The sequence below is a fragment of the Homarus americanus genome, unplaced genomic scaffold (assembly GCF_018991925.1).
Source record: "Homarus americanus isolate GMGI-L3 unplaced genomic scaffold, GMGI_Hamer_2.0 scaffold32929, whole genome shotgun sequence".
NCBI classification, from domain to species: Eukaryota; Metazoa; Arthropoda; class Malacostraca; order Decapoda; family Nephropidae; genus Homarus; species Homarus americanus.
Genome location: NW_024737097.1, coordinates 18,800,613 through 18,814,838, shown reverse-complemented (window position 1 = coordinate 18,814,838; position 14,226 = coordinate 18,800,613). Strand labels below are relative to the sequence as shown.

General features: G+C 35.8%; 1 protein-coding gene across 8 annotated transcripts in view; it reads left to right on the top strand.

Moving 5' to 3' along the window:
• The first annotated feature begins 320 nt into the window (after positions 1-320).
• The window catches only part of LOC121873268 (protein N-terminal glutamine amidohydrolase-like), a 28,057-nt gene continuing 14,151 nt past the window's right edge, over positions 321-14,226 (top strand). Inside the window, exon 1 of one of the 8 annotated variants that reach the window (XM_042376701.1) lies at positions 321-378. The gene's annotated coding sequence lies outside the window, so the exon portion shown is untranslated. The other 7 variants (XM_042376700.1, XM_042376699.1, XM_042376702.1 and 4 more) reach the window with 7 other exon arrangements.

Genomic DNA, 14,226 nt, shown 5'->3' with positions numbered 1-14,226 from the left:
TAAATAAGAGACTTTCCGTGAAACACTGAACCCGAAGTGTAGTGAAAATGGACGAAGCTGTATGGGTAAGTGGTGCACTAGGGATGAGGCAGTGGCACAACATTTCTCCTTCCACTCCGTATCGATTGGCCCTGTGGCGCATTTGTACATGTAGTATCTGCGCAGTCTTTAAAATATGTATGTAAGTTAATATTTGAATAGTTTCAATTATTTATGGTTTAATAATATTTATGAAAGTAATATTAATTATATTTGTACGATTAACGCGTGTTTTTATTGTGAATAAAATATTTAAAATAAATATTATGTGGACGCCAGTACTGGAACCCGGTGGCCTGGGTATCGTCTGCCACAGTCAATAACAAACAGCCAGAAAGAGTACGAGAATGAGATGGGGATGTGCTTAGGTTCATGACGTAGTGGACGCTTGTGTAGAACTGTATAGTAGTCGTTGTATGTGTGTAGCACAAGGTGTCTTTAATCATGTGGACCTTGCTTATGCATAGAAATAGTCGTTAGAGTAATGTCACGCCTGTTTACCAAGTTTCCCTAGACGGCCATGCCCAGTTTGTGATGGCACCACCCTCACCTCTCGTGTAGTTATAAATCCAGTGGAAGCAAAGTGCTTGGTGTCAAGCCACCTCCAGTGTCTTGCGTGAAGCCAGTGCCTTGCTGCCTCTGCTGTTGGCTGCTGTCTCACCGCCGTAGTGCTGTTGCAACAAGAGGAATGCCCGGACTTGCCAGGACTTTGGTCTGAGTAAGCTCTGTCCCTCCGTGGCAGTGACAATCTGGACTTATAGTTGATTAATTAGCTCAGTGCTCATTAATGTGTAGTAATATCCTTGAATGTATTATAAAGTGTTGTTATATACCGTACAAACTACTTGGCATGTGTACCGTTTCCAAAGTTAGCGAAGTTGATTTTTAAAATGCAGTTAAATTTAATTGTTACTTTGAGTTACACGAGTTCAGTCCAGTTTGATCTTTATACGGTAACACTAAAGAGTGCATTATCAAAATTGCATGTTTTTTGGAATTTTAATATAACTTCCTGATGTTACTTTGATCTATTTTTCTCTTGAAAATCATATCTATAAAAGGTGTTTTAACAACTTCAGCCCTATAAGCCAGTTGTGTGTGTAACCAAACTGTACCGTACTTTCCCAGAAGAATCTCTAATCATTCACATTCTGAAAGTGAATAGGAGACATTAGTAGAATAAAAATTAAATAATTCTGGTAGTGCATAATTTTTTTTAGTGCTTTCTATGCTCTGTTGACCAGTTTCAGTATGTACAGTAGACCCCTGCTATTTGTAAGGGTTTCATTCTTAGAAAACCTCAATAATGCTTAAATCTTGCTTTACTGGGAAAAAGGAAGCTTGGTGCCTGATATAACTGAACAAGGGAGGGGGGGGGGGAATGATAACTGTTAATACTGTACTGTATTATGTAGTGACCATGCATGGAATTATATATTATTTCTTATACAGTGTAGGAAGATAGAGCAAAACAAAATAACATGACTGTACTACAGTATATATACTCTCTAGCAGTGGTTCCCAAACATGCCCAAGATGCATCATAAGGGGTCGCATGGGGTCGATGGGGTTCCGTAAAGCTCATATCCAGGTGTCAATGACTGAAGTACATGGCTTACAGGTGCTGTCTCGTTAAGTTGGAACCATAAATTATGGTCAAGGGAATAATGCTGTTACTCCTTATGTCAAGTCAGGTCAGTCCAGGGAAGGTGAATGCTGATGACACATTATGCAGCAGAAAATTCACACTCCTACCTTTGAATTGTTCTCAGCTCAATGCACTCTGAACTTCCCATGGATGCAGACAAAATATGGCAACAAATTTCAATGAGATTCCTAAAATTGCTTACTCATTCTATGGATTTTGCTCAGTTTCTGTTCAGGACAGATGTAAAACTGTGTGGCTCCTTTGCCCTCGAAATAACAGATTTAAAGGCTGACAACGAGGCAAGGGTGATTTTTGCCATCTATGATGACATCAATGTTTTGGGTTATTTACCAATTTGACATTCATTGGCTAAAAAACGAGTTATTAAGATTCTGATATGAGTTGGAGGTCTGTGAGGCAGCTCTCTTGACAATGGTGTTTATAAAAAATTATCACCGTAACCGTATATCAAAATTAAACTTAGAGAATTGTCTGCTATGTTGTTTAATCACATAATTATACCCTAAGTTAAAAGAAAATCTATTAAATGATAATGCACACACGTTACTATGAATTATGATTGATGTAACTTGCAATGAAAATTAATTATATGATGATGCACACAAGTCACATATGAAATACGTACAGTATGACAGAGATGTAACGAAGATTAATTGTATGTTGTGTTGCTTAACTATGTAATTATATCCCCATGTATAGAACATTAAATGATCATATATAATGTCACATATTATTAAATATGACAGAGTTGTAGCCTGTTTCTGCCAGTGTTTGCTTTTAGACTTCTCGATTTGTAATACATTTTGTTTTTTTGTTTTTACAGTTAAATACGTATATCAATATGTTCGTATTTACTCTTAGGATTTTCATATACAGTATACAGCATACTGTCTAATGACTTGGGGTTGCACTGGATAGGCGACAGTACTAGACGGGGTTGCATTGGAAAATATTTGGGAACCCCTGTTCTACAGCTTTATTTTCACCTTTCGATTTCACTTGAGAGTGCAAGTTCTCGGGGATATACAATGTTTACTTCTTACTCAGCCAGTCAGCAGAATTGTGAATGTCACGTAATACTTCTGCACATGTGCTTACTCACATTTTCGTCTGATATATTATATTACTGTGTGTGTGTTTGTGTGTATATATATATATATATATATATATATATATATATATATATATATATATATATATATATATATATATATATATATATATATATATATATATATATATATATATATATATACATACATACATACAGTGGGGTATGCTATAACGAATGGATCCTACTACGAATATTCCTATAACGAACGGTTTTACCTATAAAATTGAGAATGCTATAACGAACGAAACTCCTACAACGAACATTATTTAAAAATTTTTGTTTTTTTGTTTTTTTACTAATTTATTGTTTTTTTATTACAAGTATTAATTATATTCTTTATTTCAGGGGTTTAGATGCATATTTATGCACTTTTTTTACAATTTTTACAATTTTATATTATATTTTTCAGTGTTAAGTGGTTGTATTTGGGGGCCTGGAACGGATTAATCCTATAACGAACGAATGCTATAACGAACAAGGTTCTAGAACCAATTAGATTCGTTATAGCATACCCCACTGTATATATATATATATATATATATATATATATATATATATATATATATATATATATATATATATATATATATATATATATATATATATATATATATATATATATATATATATATATATATATATATATATGTAAATCACTGTGGGTGCGCGTGATCCAGGTATATGCTGATAACCACAAGGAAAGAAGAAAGCATGATATAGTATATATATACACACACACACACTGTACAGTGATCCCTCAGTTAACTAGCGCCTCTGTTAACGCAATTTCGGTTAACGAATTACCTTCCATAAGATTCTTAACTTCGGTTAACGTCCCTCGATTAACGAATTCCTTACGAATTTTTCCCAACATGTTTTCGCCTGCATTTTAAGACTTGAGAGTGATTTGGCTAGAAACAACAATTTTTATGGCGATACATTACAGTTTTTATACATTTTCTGTTATAAAAAACTAGTAAATGCTTCTTTTTAGAATTACCTGCACTTGATTCATATTTATTTTAGTGATTAATATTTTCATGGATTAACCCCCTTTTTTCACTTACTATGAGCAATATATTTTTTTATTTTACGATTCGGTTTACTTTTTACTCTCATTGTGAATTTGCTCATTCTTTTTTGTTTCCTAGATTTTTGTGGTATGATTAGAGTTCTTTAAAAAGTCAGGGGTTTTGAAGTATTGTGCATGGAGAGCAGGGAACTTAGAACAGCATAGTGATTTGGAGGTGGAAAAGAAAAAGGTGAATACCGTAGGGGAAGGAGATAAGGGGGGTGGGCTGGAGTGAGAGGACTGGGAGTTAAAGTTAGCATTAGTGCTCATGATTTCTCTTCCAAGGCCTGCATCTACCTACCATCCAGATAATGTGATAAAACATTACTGCTTGGTTTTAAGTGGATGGTGGTGGTGATCTTTCAAGTGTGAGACTATCACCAGGAGATAGAGAAATATTGATTAGGCAGTCTGGGTTCTTTTTTTGTTTTTATATGACTGTTACTACTGTATAGGTAATCTGTCAACAAAAAAACACTTCTAGTAATTTAGCCTTATGCTTTATGAAACTGTCTAATAGAAAAATAAACAGTACTTCTGAGAAAATTTACCAGTCATATTTTGCCAGAAAAAAAATTTGTCTGGTGAATACGTCAAAATTACAACTTTGGCCCAACATTTAGAGTGGCCCTCAAAGCCTTATTTTATTTTAATTTACAGTATATTGATTTCTGGTCTTGATATTTCCAACCAATCTGAAGACCTATCGTTTACAAACTTTGGTTAAAATTTCATTGTCTTAGGCCTTCCTATGCTACAACTCACTGTATATATTCAGTATGTGTACTGTAACTTAATAAGCCTTAAATGTGTATGTATAAAAACAATTAATTTTGTGCACAGACTTAGCCCAACTCTAGCTAAATTTCTATGTTGAAAACTGGACTACGGTACAGATCTTTGACTAGTACAGGTACTCCCCGACTTACGACGGGGTTAGGGACCGACATCCAGGTCGTAAGTAGAAATGGTCATAAGTCGGAAATGCTAAAAATAACACATAGAAAATCGAAAATTTGGGTCTCTTTCTTTTCAGCACCACAAAACACTCACTTTTAAGCTTGCCAGCCATTTTAAAGTGAATTACAGATGAAAATTGTCTGTGTACTGACTTTGGGACTCTAAAATACATAATTTAACCACATTTTGGTACGACTGAGGCGGTCGTAAGTGTGGGTGGACGTAAGTCGAGTCGGTCGTAAGTTGGGGACTACCTGTACTTTATTTTTATCCCTACATATGAAGGTAATTTAACCTGCTTCACCAAATCCAAGAGAAAAAATGCTAATATTTTATAGACTAGGATTATTGATAGCATCATATTTATTTGGTTGAATTAGGATATTTCAAGAAAAGCTCTTACCATACAAAGTACAGAATGTGTTCCTGAGACAGTGAACAACAGAATACATACTAACAAATGTACCTATGACTGCTGTGTTGGCTTTGGAGAATTACACAGTGTGTATAGATACTGTATATGGTCTAGATTTACTATGTAGTGTGCCCAAAGATAGATAAAGAATGACTTGGGCCCTGACTATGGGCCCCTACCCTACTCGTATTGACATCCCACTGAAAATTTCATTGGTGGGGTAAGCTATAGAACACTATGCTTCAGAAAAGTAAAAATGCTCAACTGAAGATATATAAATTTAGAAAAAAAATAGTGTAGAAGGCGAGGCAATGAGCAATAATCTTTGCCTAGAAAGCCTACTGTAGTATTGTACTGTACCCCTTTATTGTATAAACAATATTGCCAACCTTTACCTCATCAATATAGCAGATTATTTTGCTACCCTGGTCCATTAACATTTCATACAGTCGCTTGACATGAAGTCAATAATACTGTATACCTAAATTATGATAGAAATCATTAAAATATGCTTGTCAGCTGGTCCCTGTGTAATACCGTCTGCTAGTCAGGTGGCCCCCATCAATTGCAATACTCTGTGCTTTTTGTTCATATGTTTTCCATTCTTTCTCGTGGGTCGTGGTCAGATGACAGCACTGCTGCTGTCTACATAGCTGTCAGTTTGAATTATTTGCTGCAGAATTTAAGTTCTAATTTATTAACTTAAATTTCCAATGCAATACTATGTAAACAATGCAAGAATGATAGAGCTACTGTACTTTTTTCCTGGTCAGTGGTTCAATTCTCGGGCTCTCCCAGTTCAATCGACTGTAAATGGGTATTGTACTTAAGTTTACAACTTAGGGAAGTGAAAGCAGTCGAGTGCAGTACTAACCTCAAATGAGCCTAATTGTAGTTTATCATGATACTGTATTTAGCAGGAGCTATCTTCTTGGAAAAGCATCAAGAGTTGTCTGGTGTGTTGTGCAGTCCATATGGCAAAGAAGTTCCTTGTAGCAGGCCAGACTTCCTAAAGTACATTGCAGCTGTGAACAAAATCAGGATAGTTTTCAGTGAACTTGTGCACTGATGTTATTTGGTTCATTAATTTGGCCACATTTTTCTCAAATTCATTCAGGTTCAGGGTAATCCACTTCTGTGACTTATTCAGAAGCTCTTTCACAGTTTCTGCATCAGTATCTGTCATTCCACATCATTGACCAGGATGGCAATAATGTATATAGCTAAATGGTAATCTGAAAATTTTTCTCTTGACTGAATTCTGCAAAAACCTTGACAACTTCAGGCCAAACATGGTGCCAAAACATCCTTCAAATGGCCAACTGTCACCGCTTCTTAACCCCATCACCTTGGGGTTGCCACATTTGATATTTTATTTGGTTAACAGCCGGAAACTTTATTCAGCTCAAAGAGAAACCTGTACACAAGGGGTTAGAAGACTTATCTCCACTAACCCCTTCACTATGAATATTTTATATGGCAAAAGCTAAATGATTTTATTTAGCTCAGAGGTAACCCTGTACACAAGGGGTTAATCCTCTTTAATGTTGTCTACGGCCAACATAATGTTTTAAGACTTTCAATAGAAATGAATTGATTCTCTGTCATCCCCATCAATGGCTTTAAAAAGTTGGTTAAAGGTTGGTTGTGACTTAAACAGCTGTCACCCTGGTTCATGGGCTGAAGGAGATATATGTTGTTTAGGCGAAAGAAAGCAAATAAAACAGAGGAGGTTCTGAGGTTCATTAGTTTTGTGGGTGGTCTTGGGCATTTTCCAGTATCAATACAATATACCTTATATAATACTTTTGGTTCAAAACCTTTAAATTTACAGTAAGACGAGACAAAATGGATAAAAAATGATTTATGAATTAATTCACTACATTTTCTTAGTTTCATCCAGACTGCACAAAAGGGTGATAGACAAATTAATCTTTTGCATTGTTGGTACTGTACATGTAGTCCCTTTAGGGAGACTCTTTCTCCAGCTTGTAGAGATGTTGTCATATCATGCCTTAAAAATATGGCTCCCAACACTCTAGATACAGTACAGTATTTCTGTATGGATAGGTTCATCAGCCCAGGGCTGGAATTTGCTACTCGTAAGGAATTGTCAATAGTCAAAGGTTTAGTCATATTGCACAGCAACTGGGATAAACTTCAGGTTCCATTTAATTTTCCTAAACATAAAGAGTAAATTTCAAGGAAGAGCAGTGGCCATGTACAAGTTTACATTGGTGGTGTATTAACAAGGAAAGGTTATCAATATCTTTGTGGAAAATCTTGAAAAGGATTTTTTCAAATAGCCAGCATGTGATGTTTGTCTCTTCTAATTGTAAAATTAATCAAACCCACTGAGCTTCATTGCCTTCATAGAGCACATGATTTTGAGAGCTTTTGCACTTTTCATGAATATTGTGGGAAATATTTCTTTTCTGGTCAATTAAGCATTTTGAGCTACTGAGTGGATTTTTTTACCTATGGCATGAATCCCTACTGGACATTGAATCACCCACTAGTTCAACTGAGAATTACTTGAGCAAAGTTGGTATCGGGATGCCTTCACTTTATCCCATTTTTTTTTAGACACGTGTAGCCTTGATTTGGATGAGTAAAAATAAAAATTGCTGTACTTACCTGACCAGACAAATAAAATTTCATTAATACTTAAAAGTACAGTAATTATCAATATATACTGTATACAGTACAGTATATTTGTCAGATTAGATATTGTAATCAAATAAAGAAACATAATTGGTATGTGGCAACACATGTTACTGCCCTGTACACATCCACATTCCACATATATGAGGTTGTTTTATTACATTGCTTAGTTTGCTCAGTGATTGTTTCTTGAGTATGGTAACCACACAGCCCTAGAATGATGGATAACCGAACACAATACTGTATAGCCAAATTTCAAATTTATAACCGTACTATGGGTTAAAGCAACTCTGTATAGCTAAGTTACAGTAATAAGGGTAAGGTTGAATATCGTGACCCAACAGTGCCAATTGAATTCCGAGAGACATTTTGTATGTAGGTACTGTCCTCTAAAAAGGGAGAAAGCTGAAAAGTCTTTACTGTCAAGCACATACTCTCCAATCTGTTTTTGTTGTCAACAATCACTAGATTTTATCAGGGCCACCACTTCATACTCTGGCACACAGAGTGGAGCTCCTCTAAACCTGCCTTAACAGATACTAAATATTTCTATAGAATTTAGACACTTGTGTTTGGCATTAAGTGCTGCCACACAGTCATATGTAGTTGTTTTCTAAGGGGTGATTCACTCATGGGTAGCCTACTTAAAGGAATTTTTTTCCCAAATAAGGCTCACACCACTAGTGACCTCAAGGCAAACATTCTCCAAGAGATCAAAGCTATTCAAGAAGACATGGAAGAGTTAACATTCTCTAATATGGAAATTGGCTCATAAATAACTTATTAGAATTAATGAAACTCCGGGTCTACTACCAGCGAGTGAATCGTTCTGTACCTTATTTTGGTATGTTTATATGTGTTACAAGTGTTTATTTTTCCTAACAACCTTAGTTGCCAGTGAGCAATGCAGTCGTTTACTGTACTGTACTTTAACAATGTGTCGATCACGTTATCTTTTATAAGATATTTTTTGTTCCAAGAGAGAGTATTGTTTGTCATAGATTATCAGGAAAGGAGTCTTAGGAAAATCTACCGTTAAAAGCTCACACTACATGTACTGTATGTGCAATGCCTCTGGAGCCATGAAATCTGCACTACCTTTGCTCTTTAAAAGGAGGCAGAGATTAAATAGGAAACTTAAGCCCCCCCAAAATTTTTATTTTTGTTGAAAAAAAGGACTTGAAGATTAAAGAAATAGAAGCGGGCTGGAATAAGTTAATAAATTTATATTAGAAAGTACAACAAAATTCAAATGATAAAATGATAACCAGACTAAAACAGAATTGATCACAAATGAAGTGTAAAAGAAAATGAAAAAGAAAAGAACCTTGGATAGAGAAAAAGAGGATTACCGGGTATAAAGAAATTAAATAGATTTTAAGGAATGTAGGCAGCCGAAAGAAGATTTATTGAAAAAAGAAATGTAAGGAGATAGATGATGATGACAGGAAACAGCAAGGAAATGTGAAAAAAAATTCACATGGTTCCTAAAGACCAGACAGTACATCATTTACAATGTGGGTGCAATATACTGATCACAAAGCCTTCAGTACACAAGGAGACAGTCTGGTTGTTACTGCTCTTTCATTCCTTCACTTTCCCAACTGTAAAATTTGGTACCCATCTACAGTTAGGTAAACTTGTGTTGCCCTCGGCATGAATCAGTGACTTAGAACAGGATCAGAACACTTCAGTATCCATTTTGTTACTGCACTCATCGAAGAAATGTACAGAAAGAGGAATGAACCAGAAAAGGACATGATATACAGTAGGCAGAGTATATACAGTAGAAATGATAATGATAAAGTGGAGATTAGGAATTAAAATAAAATAAAGATCAAGCCACCATTTTGATAAGTTAGAGTATATGCCACCCTCCCCCCAGGAAAATGGTTTTGTTTGTTCATGTTCCCAGACCTGCTGCAGGAGCTCCGGGTGGTGGAGTGGCAATGATCTATGCTGTGGCCCAGCTCAACATTAGACTGATTGGTAGTTACAGGTACTGTACAGTACTCTGTTTCTTCCTCCTATGAATTTATGGTGGCATTAATAGATTTTCATCGCCAAATTATTAGAATTGTTTTTGTTTATCACCCTGGTCACCCAGGTACAGATTCATGGATCAATTTGGATGGTTTCTTGAGGCTTTCTCAGGAAAGATTGGGTGACAGTTCTTGGAAATTCTTGATCTAAACAATTTTGTCAATCATGTGTCGTGTTCAGCTCATCTTTCTGGACACTTTAAACCTAGTTTTGTCTCCTGCTGATTGTGATCAAGTACAGTAGTAATAGATGTTGTTGAGGGTAGTTGACTTGATCAATCCAGCAATCTCTGACCATACTTTAAGTAGTTCCTTTTGGTTTTAATGTTCCAAGACCCCATTTTTACAGTAAAACAATTGCTTTCAGAAACTATAGAAACATTGACCATAACATGAGTGATCAGGAAGTCGATCATTTTTTTTAATTGTGTTGGCTCCTCTCTGTTTTGTCCTCTGATGCTCTCTGTTTTGTCCTCTGATGAGACTCGTAATATTTGTTTCTGGCATTACTGGTTTTGAAGGGGGACATTGTTTAAGAGGGGAGAGTTCTTGAAAGGACATTGTTCTGGAAGGGGACATTGTTTTAGAGGGACATTGATCTGGAGGGGACATTGTTCTAGAGGGGACACTGATTAGGAGAGGGACACTGTCCTCATACTTGGTGAACATACCAAGACAATATGGAACCAAATTTAGTGTTCAGGTTTTAAAATGGTGAACTTCATGACTGGTGGCTGGCTTATTGTTTCTACTACCTGTACTGTACTGTCTGTTGTTATCAGAATAAGGCTATAATGGTTGAAAGTATTTGTCTGAGATTTGTTGTATAATGTATACATGGAACTAGTGACTGGAAATAAAAAAAATATTTTGGTTGAAAAAGGTTATTGATTAACTGAAACATTTAAAAATTCATCATGGTATGATTATTGCGGAAAGACAAGAATGTATCTTCTTTACTTTATGGTTTTATTGGGGTTTACATTCTCTCGTTTAGGCCAAACAGCTTTTTTGAAGCCTTTTATGACCTTAGAAATTCGGGTTGTGCCAGTACAGTATACTGTACACTATATGGAAATGCCAGCTCAATTCATCTATACTGTAGTTTTGGGGTAAACTATCCTGTTAACTTACAATTTTGAAGAAATATATTTCAAGGATTTTTAAGGCTTCATGAAAGCTTAACACCATTATTTATATAAGATTCTGCTGTATCACCTTACATGTTGATGGAAATTATTACTGTATAATATTCTAATCTGCAGCAAGGCTTTGAGATAAAGTGACTATTTTAAGCTGATTGCAACTGAGGTAATTTTTGACTCCCCATAACCTGACAAAGTTTACTTATACAGTACAGGTGCTCCTCTACTTAAGAACGTTCAACTTAAAAACTTTCAGAGATACAAACATCATCACTGAGGGGGGTTTACCTGCCAGAACAGGTGTTTAATGGGATGAGACTGGATTATTTTGAAGAAAATTCCAGGTAGAACAAACATTACCTAAGTGGAGAAGAGTGAGCCAGGTTTTAAGGCTGTATTATAGGGTATAGCTGCACTAAATATCCATAATCTTTTAATTTTTTACAATATGTTTGTTATCAACATGAGTAAAGTTGGACCTACAAACAAGCCTCAGGAACATAACTCGTTCGTAAGTAGAGCAGCGCCTGTACTGTAGTAATAATTTATCTTTGCTAAATTTATTTTATTCATAGCAATTTACAGTCACAAATCACAGAGAAGCACCCATTTGGTATCTTTGATATCTTATGACATTTAGATCAGGTCCTTGTAAGAATAGATCAGGGGAGATAACTTGTGATGTCAGTGTGAATCTCAGTTCATATAAGGTCAGATTAAGGTCACATGGTTACCTCATACAGTATAGTCTTCATTTACGCGGTCAATTGAACCCGTGGAGGTCCGCGTAAAACGAGAAACGCGTAAACGAAATAACAGAGCATATGGGATTAATTGAAATAGAGACTGGGCTGACCCCCAAACTACACTTTTTCCGACGCAATACGTACGTTGTAGTAAAAATAACATCTTAATTTTATGATGGTATGCACACACAATTAATATTTAAGAGAAATATCAATAATATTAGGTTTTTTAACACTTACGTAAGTAGAAAAGATGGCTGGGCACACGGGGATGGGGGGTTGGTTCCGAGGCAGAGGGCATATTATTGGCCCTCACCTGTATCACTTGTATCAATTGTATCACTATCCACCACAGAGGCTTGCAGGGCCTCTTTGTCAAACCCCTCAAAGTCCATATCCTCACTATCACTGACTTGGGCCGGCTGTGGTGGGTGGCGGGTGAAAAACTCGGTAATGTTTTGTTGACTGGGCGACCTTGTGCGCACCCTGCCCGCGCCGCTTCCCGCGTAAATGATGGAATGAACCGTGTAAATAAAAATTGTCGGTCTGGCAAAGTGCTGCGTAAATGACCAAATGCGTAAACCAAGTCCACGTAAATCGAGACTATACTGTATTTGACCTGCCTCCTAATGTGGAGATTCTGACCTGGCTGACCTGTGACAATATGTTCTCGTATCAGCATTGACCAGTACTGTATATATATATACAGGGTGTCCCATAAGTTTCCATACAACGTATCACCAACGCCATTACAAGCATAACTCCAGCTGTGCTTGAACGTGTTCTTCAGCAGTGGAGGACACGCATTGAAGAGTGTTTTCAACAGAATGGTAGTCATGTAGAGCATATTATATAAATAAAAATGGATTTTCATATAAAATTTATTTTTCCTATGTATGAAAATTTATGGGACACCCTGTATATATATATATATATATATATATATATATATATATATATATATATATATATATATATATATATATATATATATATACGCGGTGCCTTGCCAAAGCTGAACTTTCACTTAACGTGGATTTTTCCACAGCAACGCGGTGAGTGTCCGGCTCGAGAGCTATTTTTAGATTCGCACCACCCCCCACCCGCCACCCTGCCTGACTGCCTGTTTTAGCTCATAAAATTCATACAAATTACCCAGCCAGAATATAGTTTACATTGCTGGAATTCTTATAATTTGGTGATCATTTTGAATATAAACAACATATTTTTTGCATTAAACATACAATTTTTAGATAAAATGTTTAATCTGAGTAAGTATGTTATCTTTTGTCCAAAATATATGACATTTATATTCAAAATATTCCTGGTCTTACAAGGAATCCAGCAATGTCAATTATATTATCCTAACTTTAGTTTGAGGTATTATTTATTAAAATTTAGTGGTTATCCCACACATCTCCTTGGGACGGTTGGTGGGGGGTGGGGGGGAGGGAGGGACCAACCGACCGACCATCTGTTACCCGGTGAAGAATTATTTTTTTTTAACTGAAGATATTTGTTTTAGCTCATAAAATTCATACAAATTACCCGGTCAGAATATAATTTACATTGCTGGAATTCTTATAATTTGGTGATCATTTTGAATATAAACAACATATTTTTTGCATTAAACATACAATTTTAGATAAAATGTTTAATCTGAGTAAGTATGTTATCTTTTGTCCAAAATATATGACATTTATATTCAAAATATTCCTGGTCTTACAAGGAATCCAGCAATGTCAATTATATTATCCTAACTTTAATCTGAGGTATTATTTAATACTGAATGGAGGATTGGTGGGGGGTGGGGGGAGGGTTGGGACTGACCGCGCGGTTGGAAGAGGGGGGGAGGCAAGGTGGGGTACTTTGATTGACAGATAGTGTTGAAGAATATATTTTTTTTTTTATTAACTGTAGATATTTGTTTTAGCTCATAAAATTCATACAAATTATCCGGCCAGAATATAATTTACATTGCTGGAATTCTTATAATTTGGTGATCATTTTGAATATAAACAACATATTTTTTGCATTAAACATACAATTTTTAGATAAAATGTTTAATCTGAGTAAGTATGTTATCTTTTGTGAAAAATATATGACATTTATATTCAAAATATTCCTGGTCTTACAAGGAATCCAGCAATGTCAATTATATTTTCCTAACTTTAGTTTGAGGTTATCCCACACATCTCCTTGGGACGGTTGGTGGGGGGTGGGGGGGGGGAGGGAGGGACCGACCGACCATCTGTTAGCTGGCTGTGTACTGTAGTGTGAGAGGGGGAGGGAGTTGAGTCCATTATTTGAATGGACATTAACTTGGCGACTGTATTTCTCTTAAGTATTAATTGTGTGCA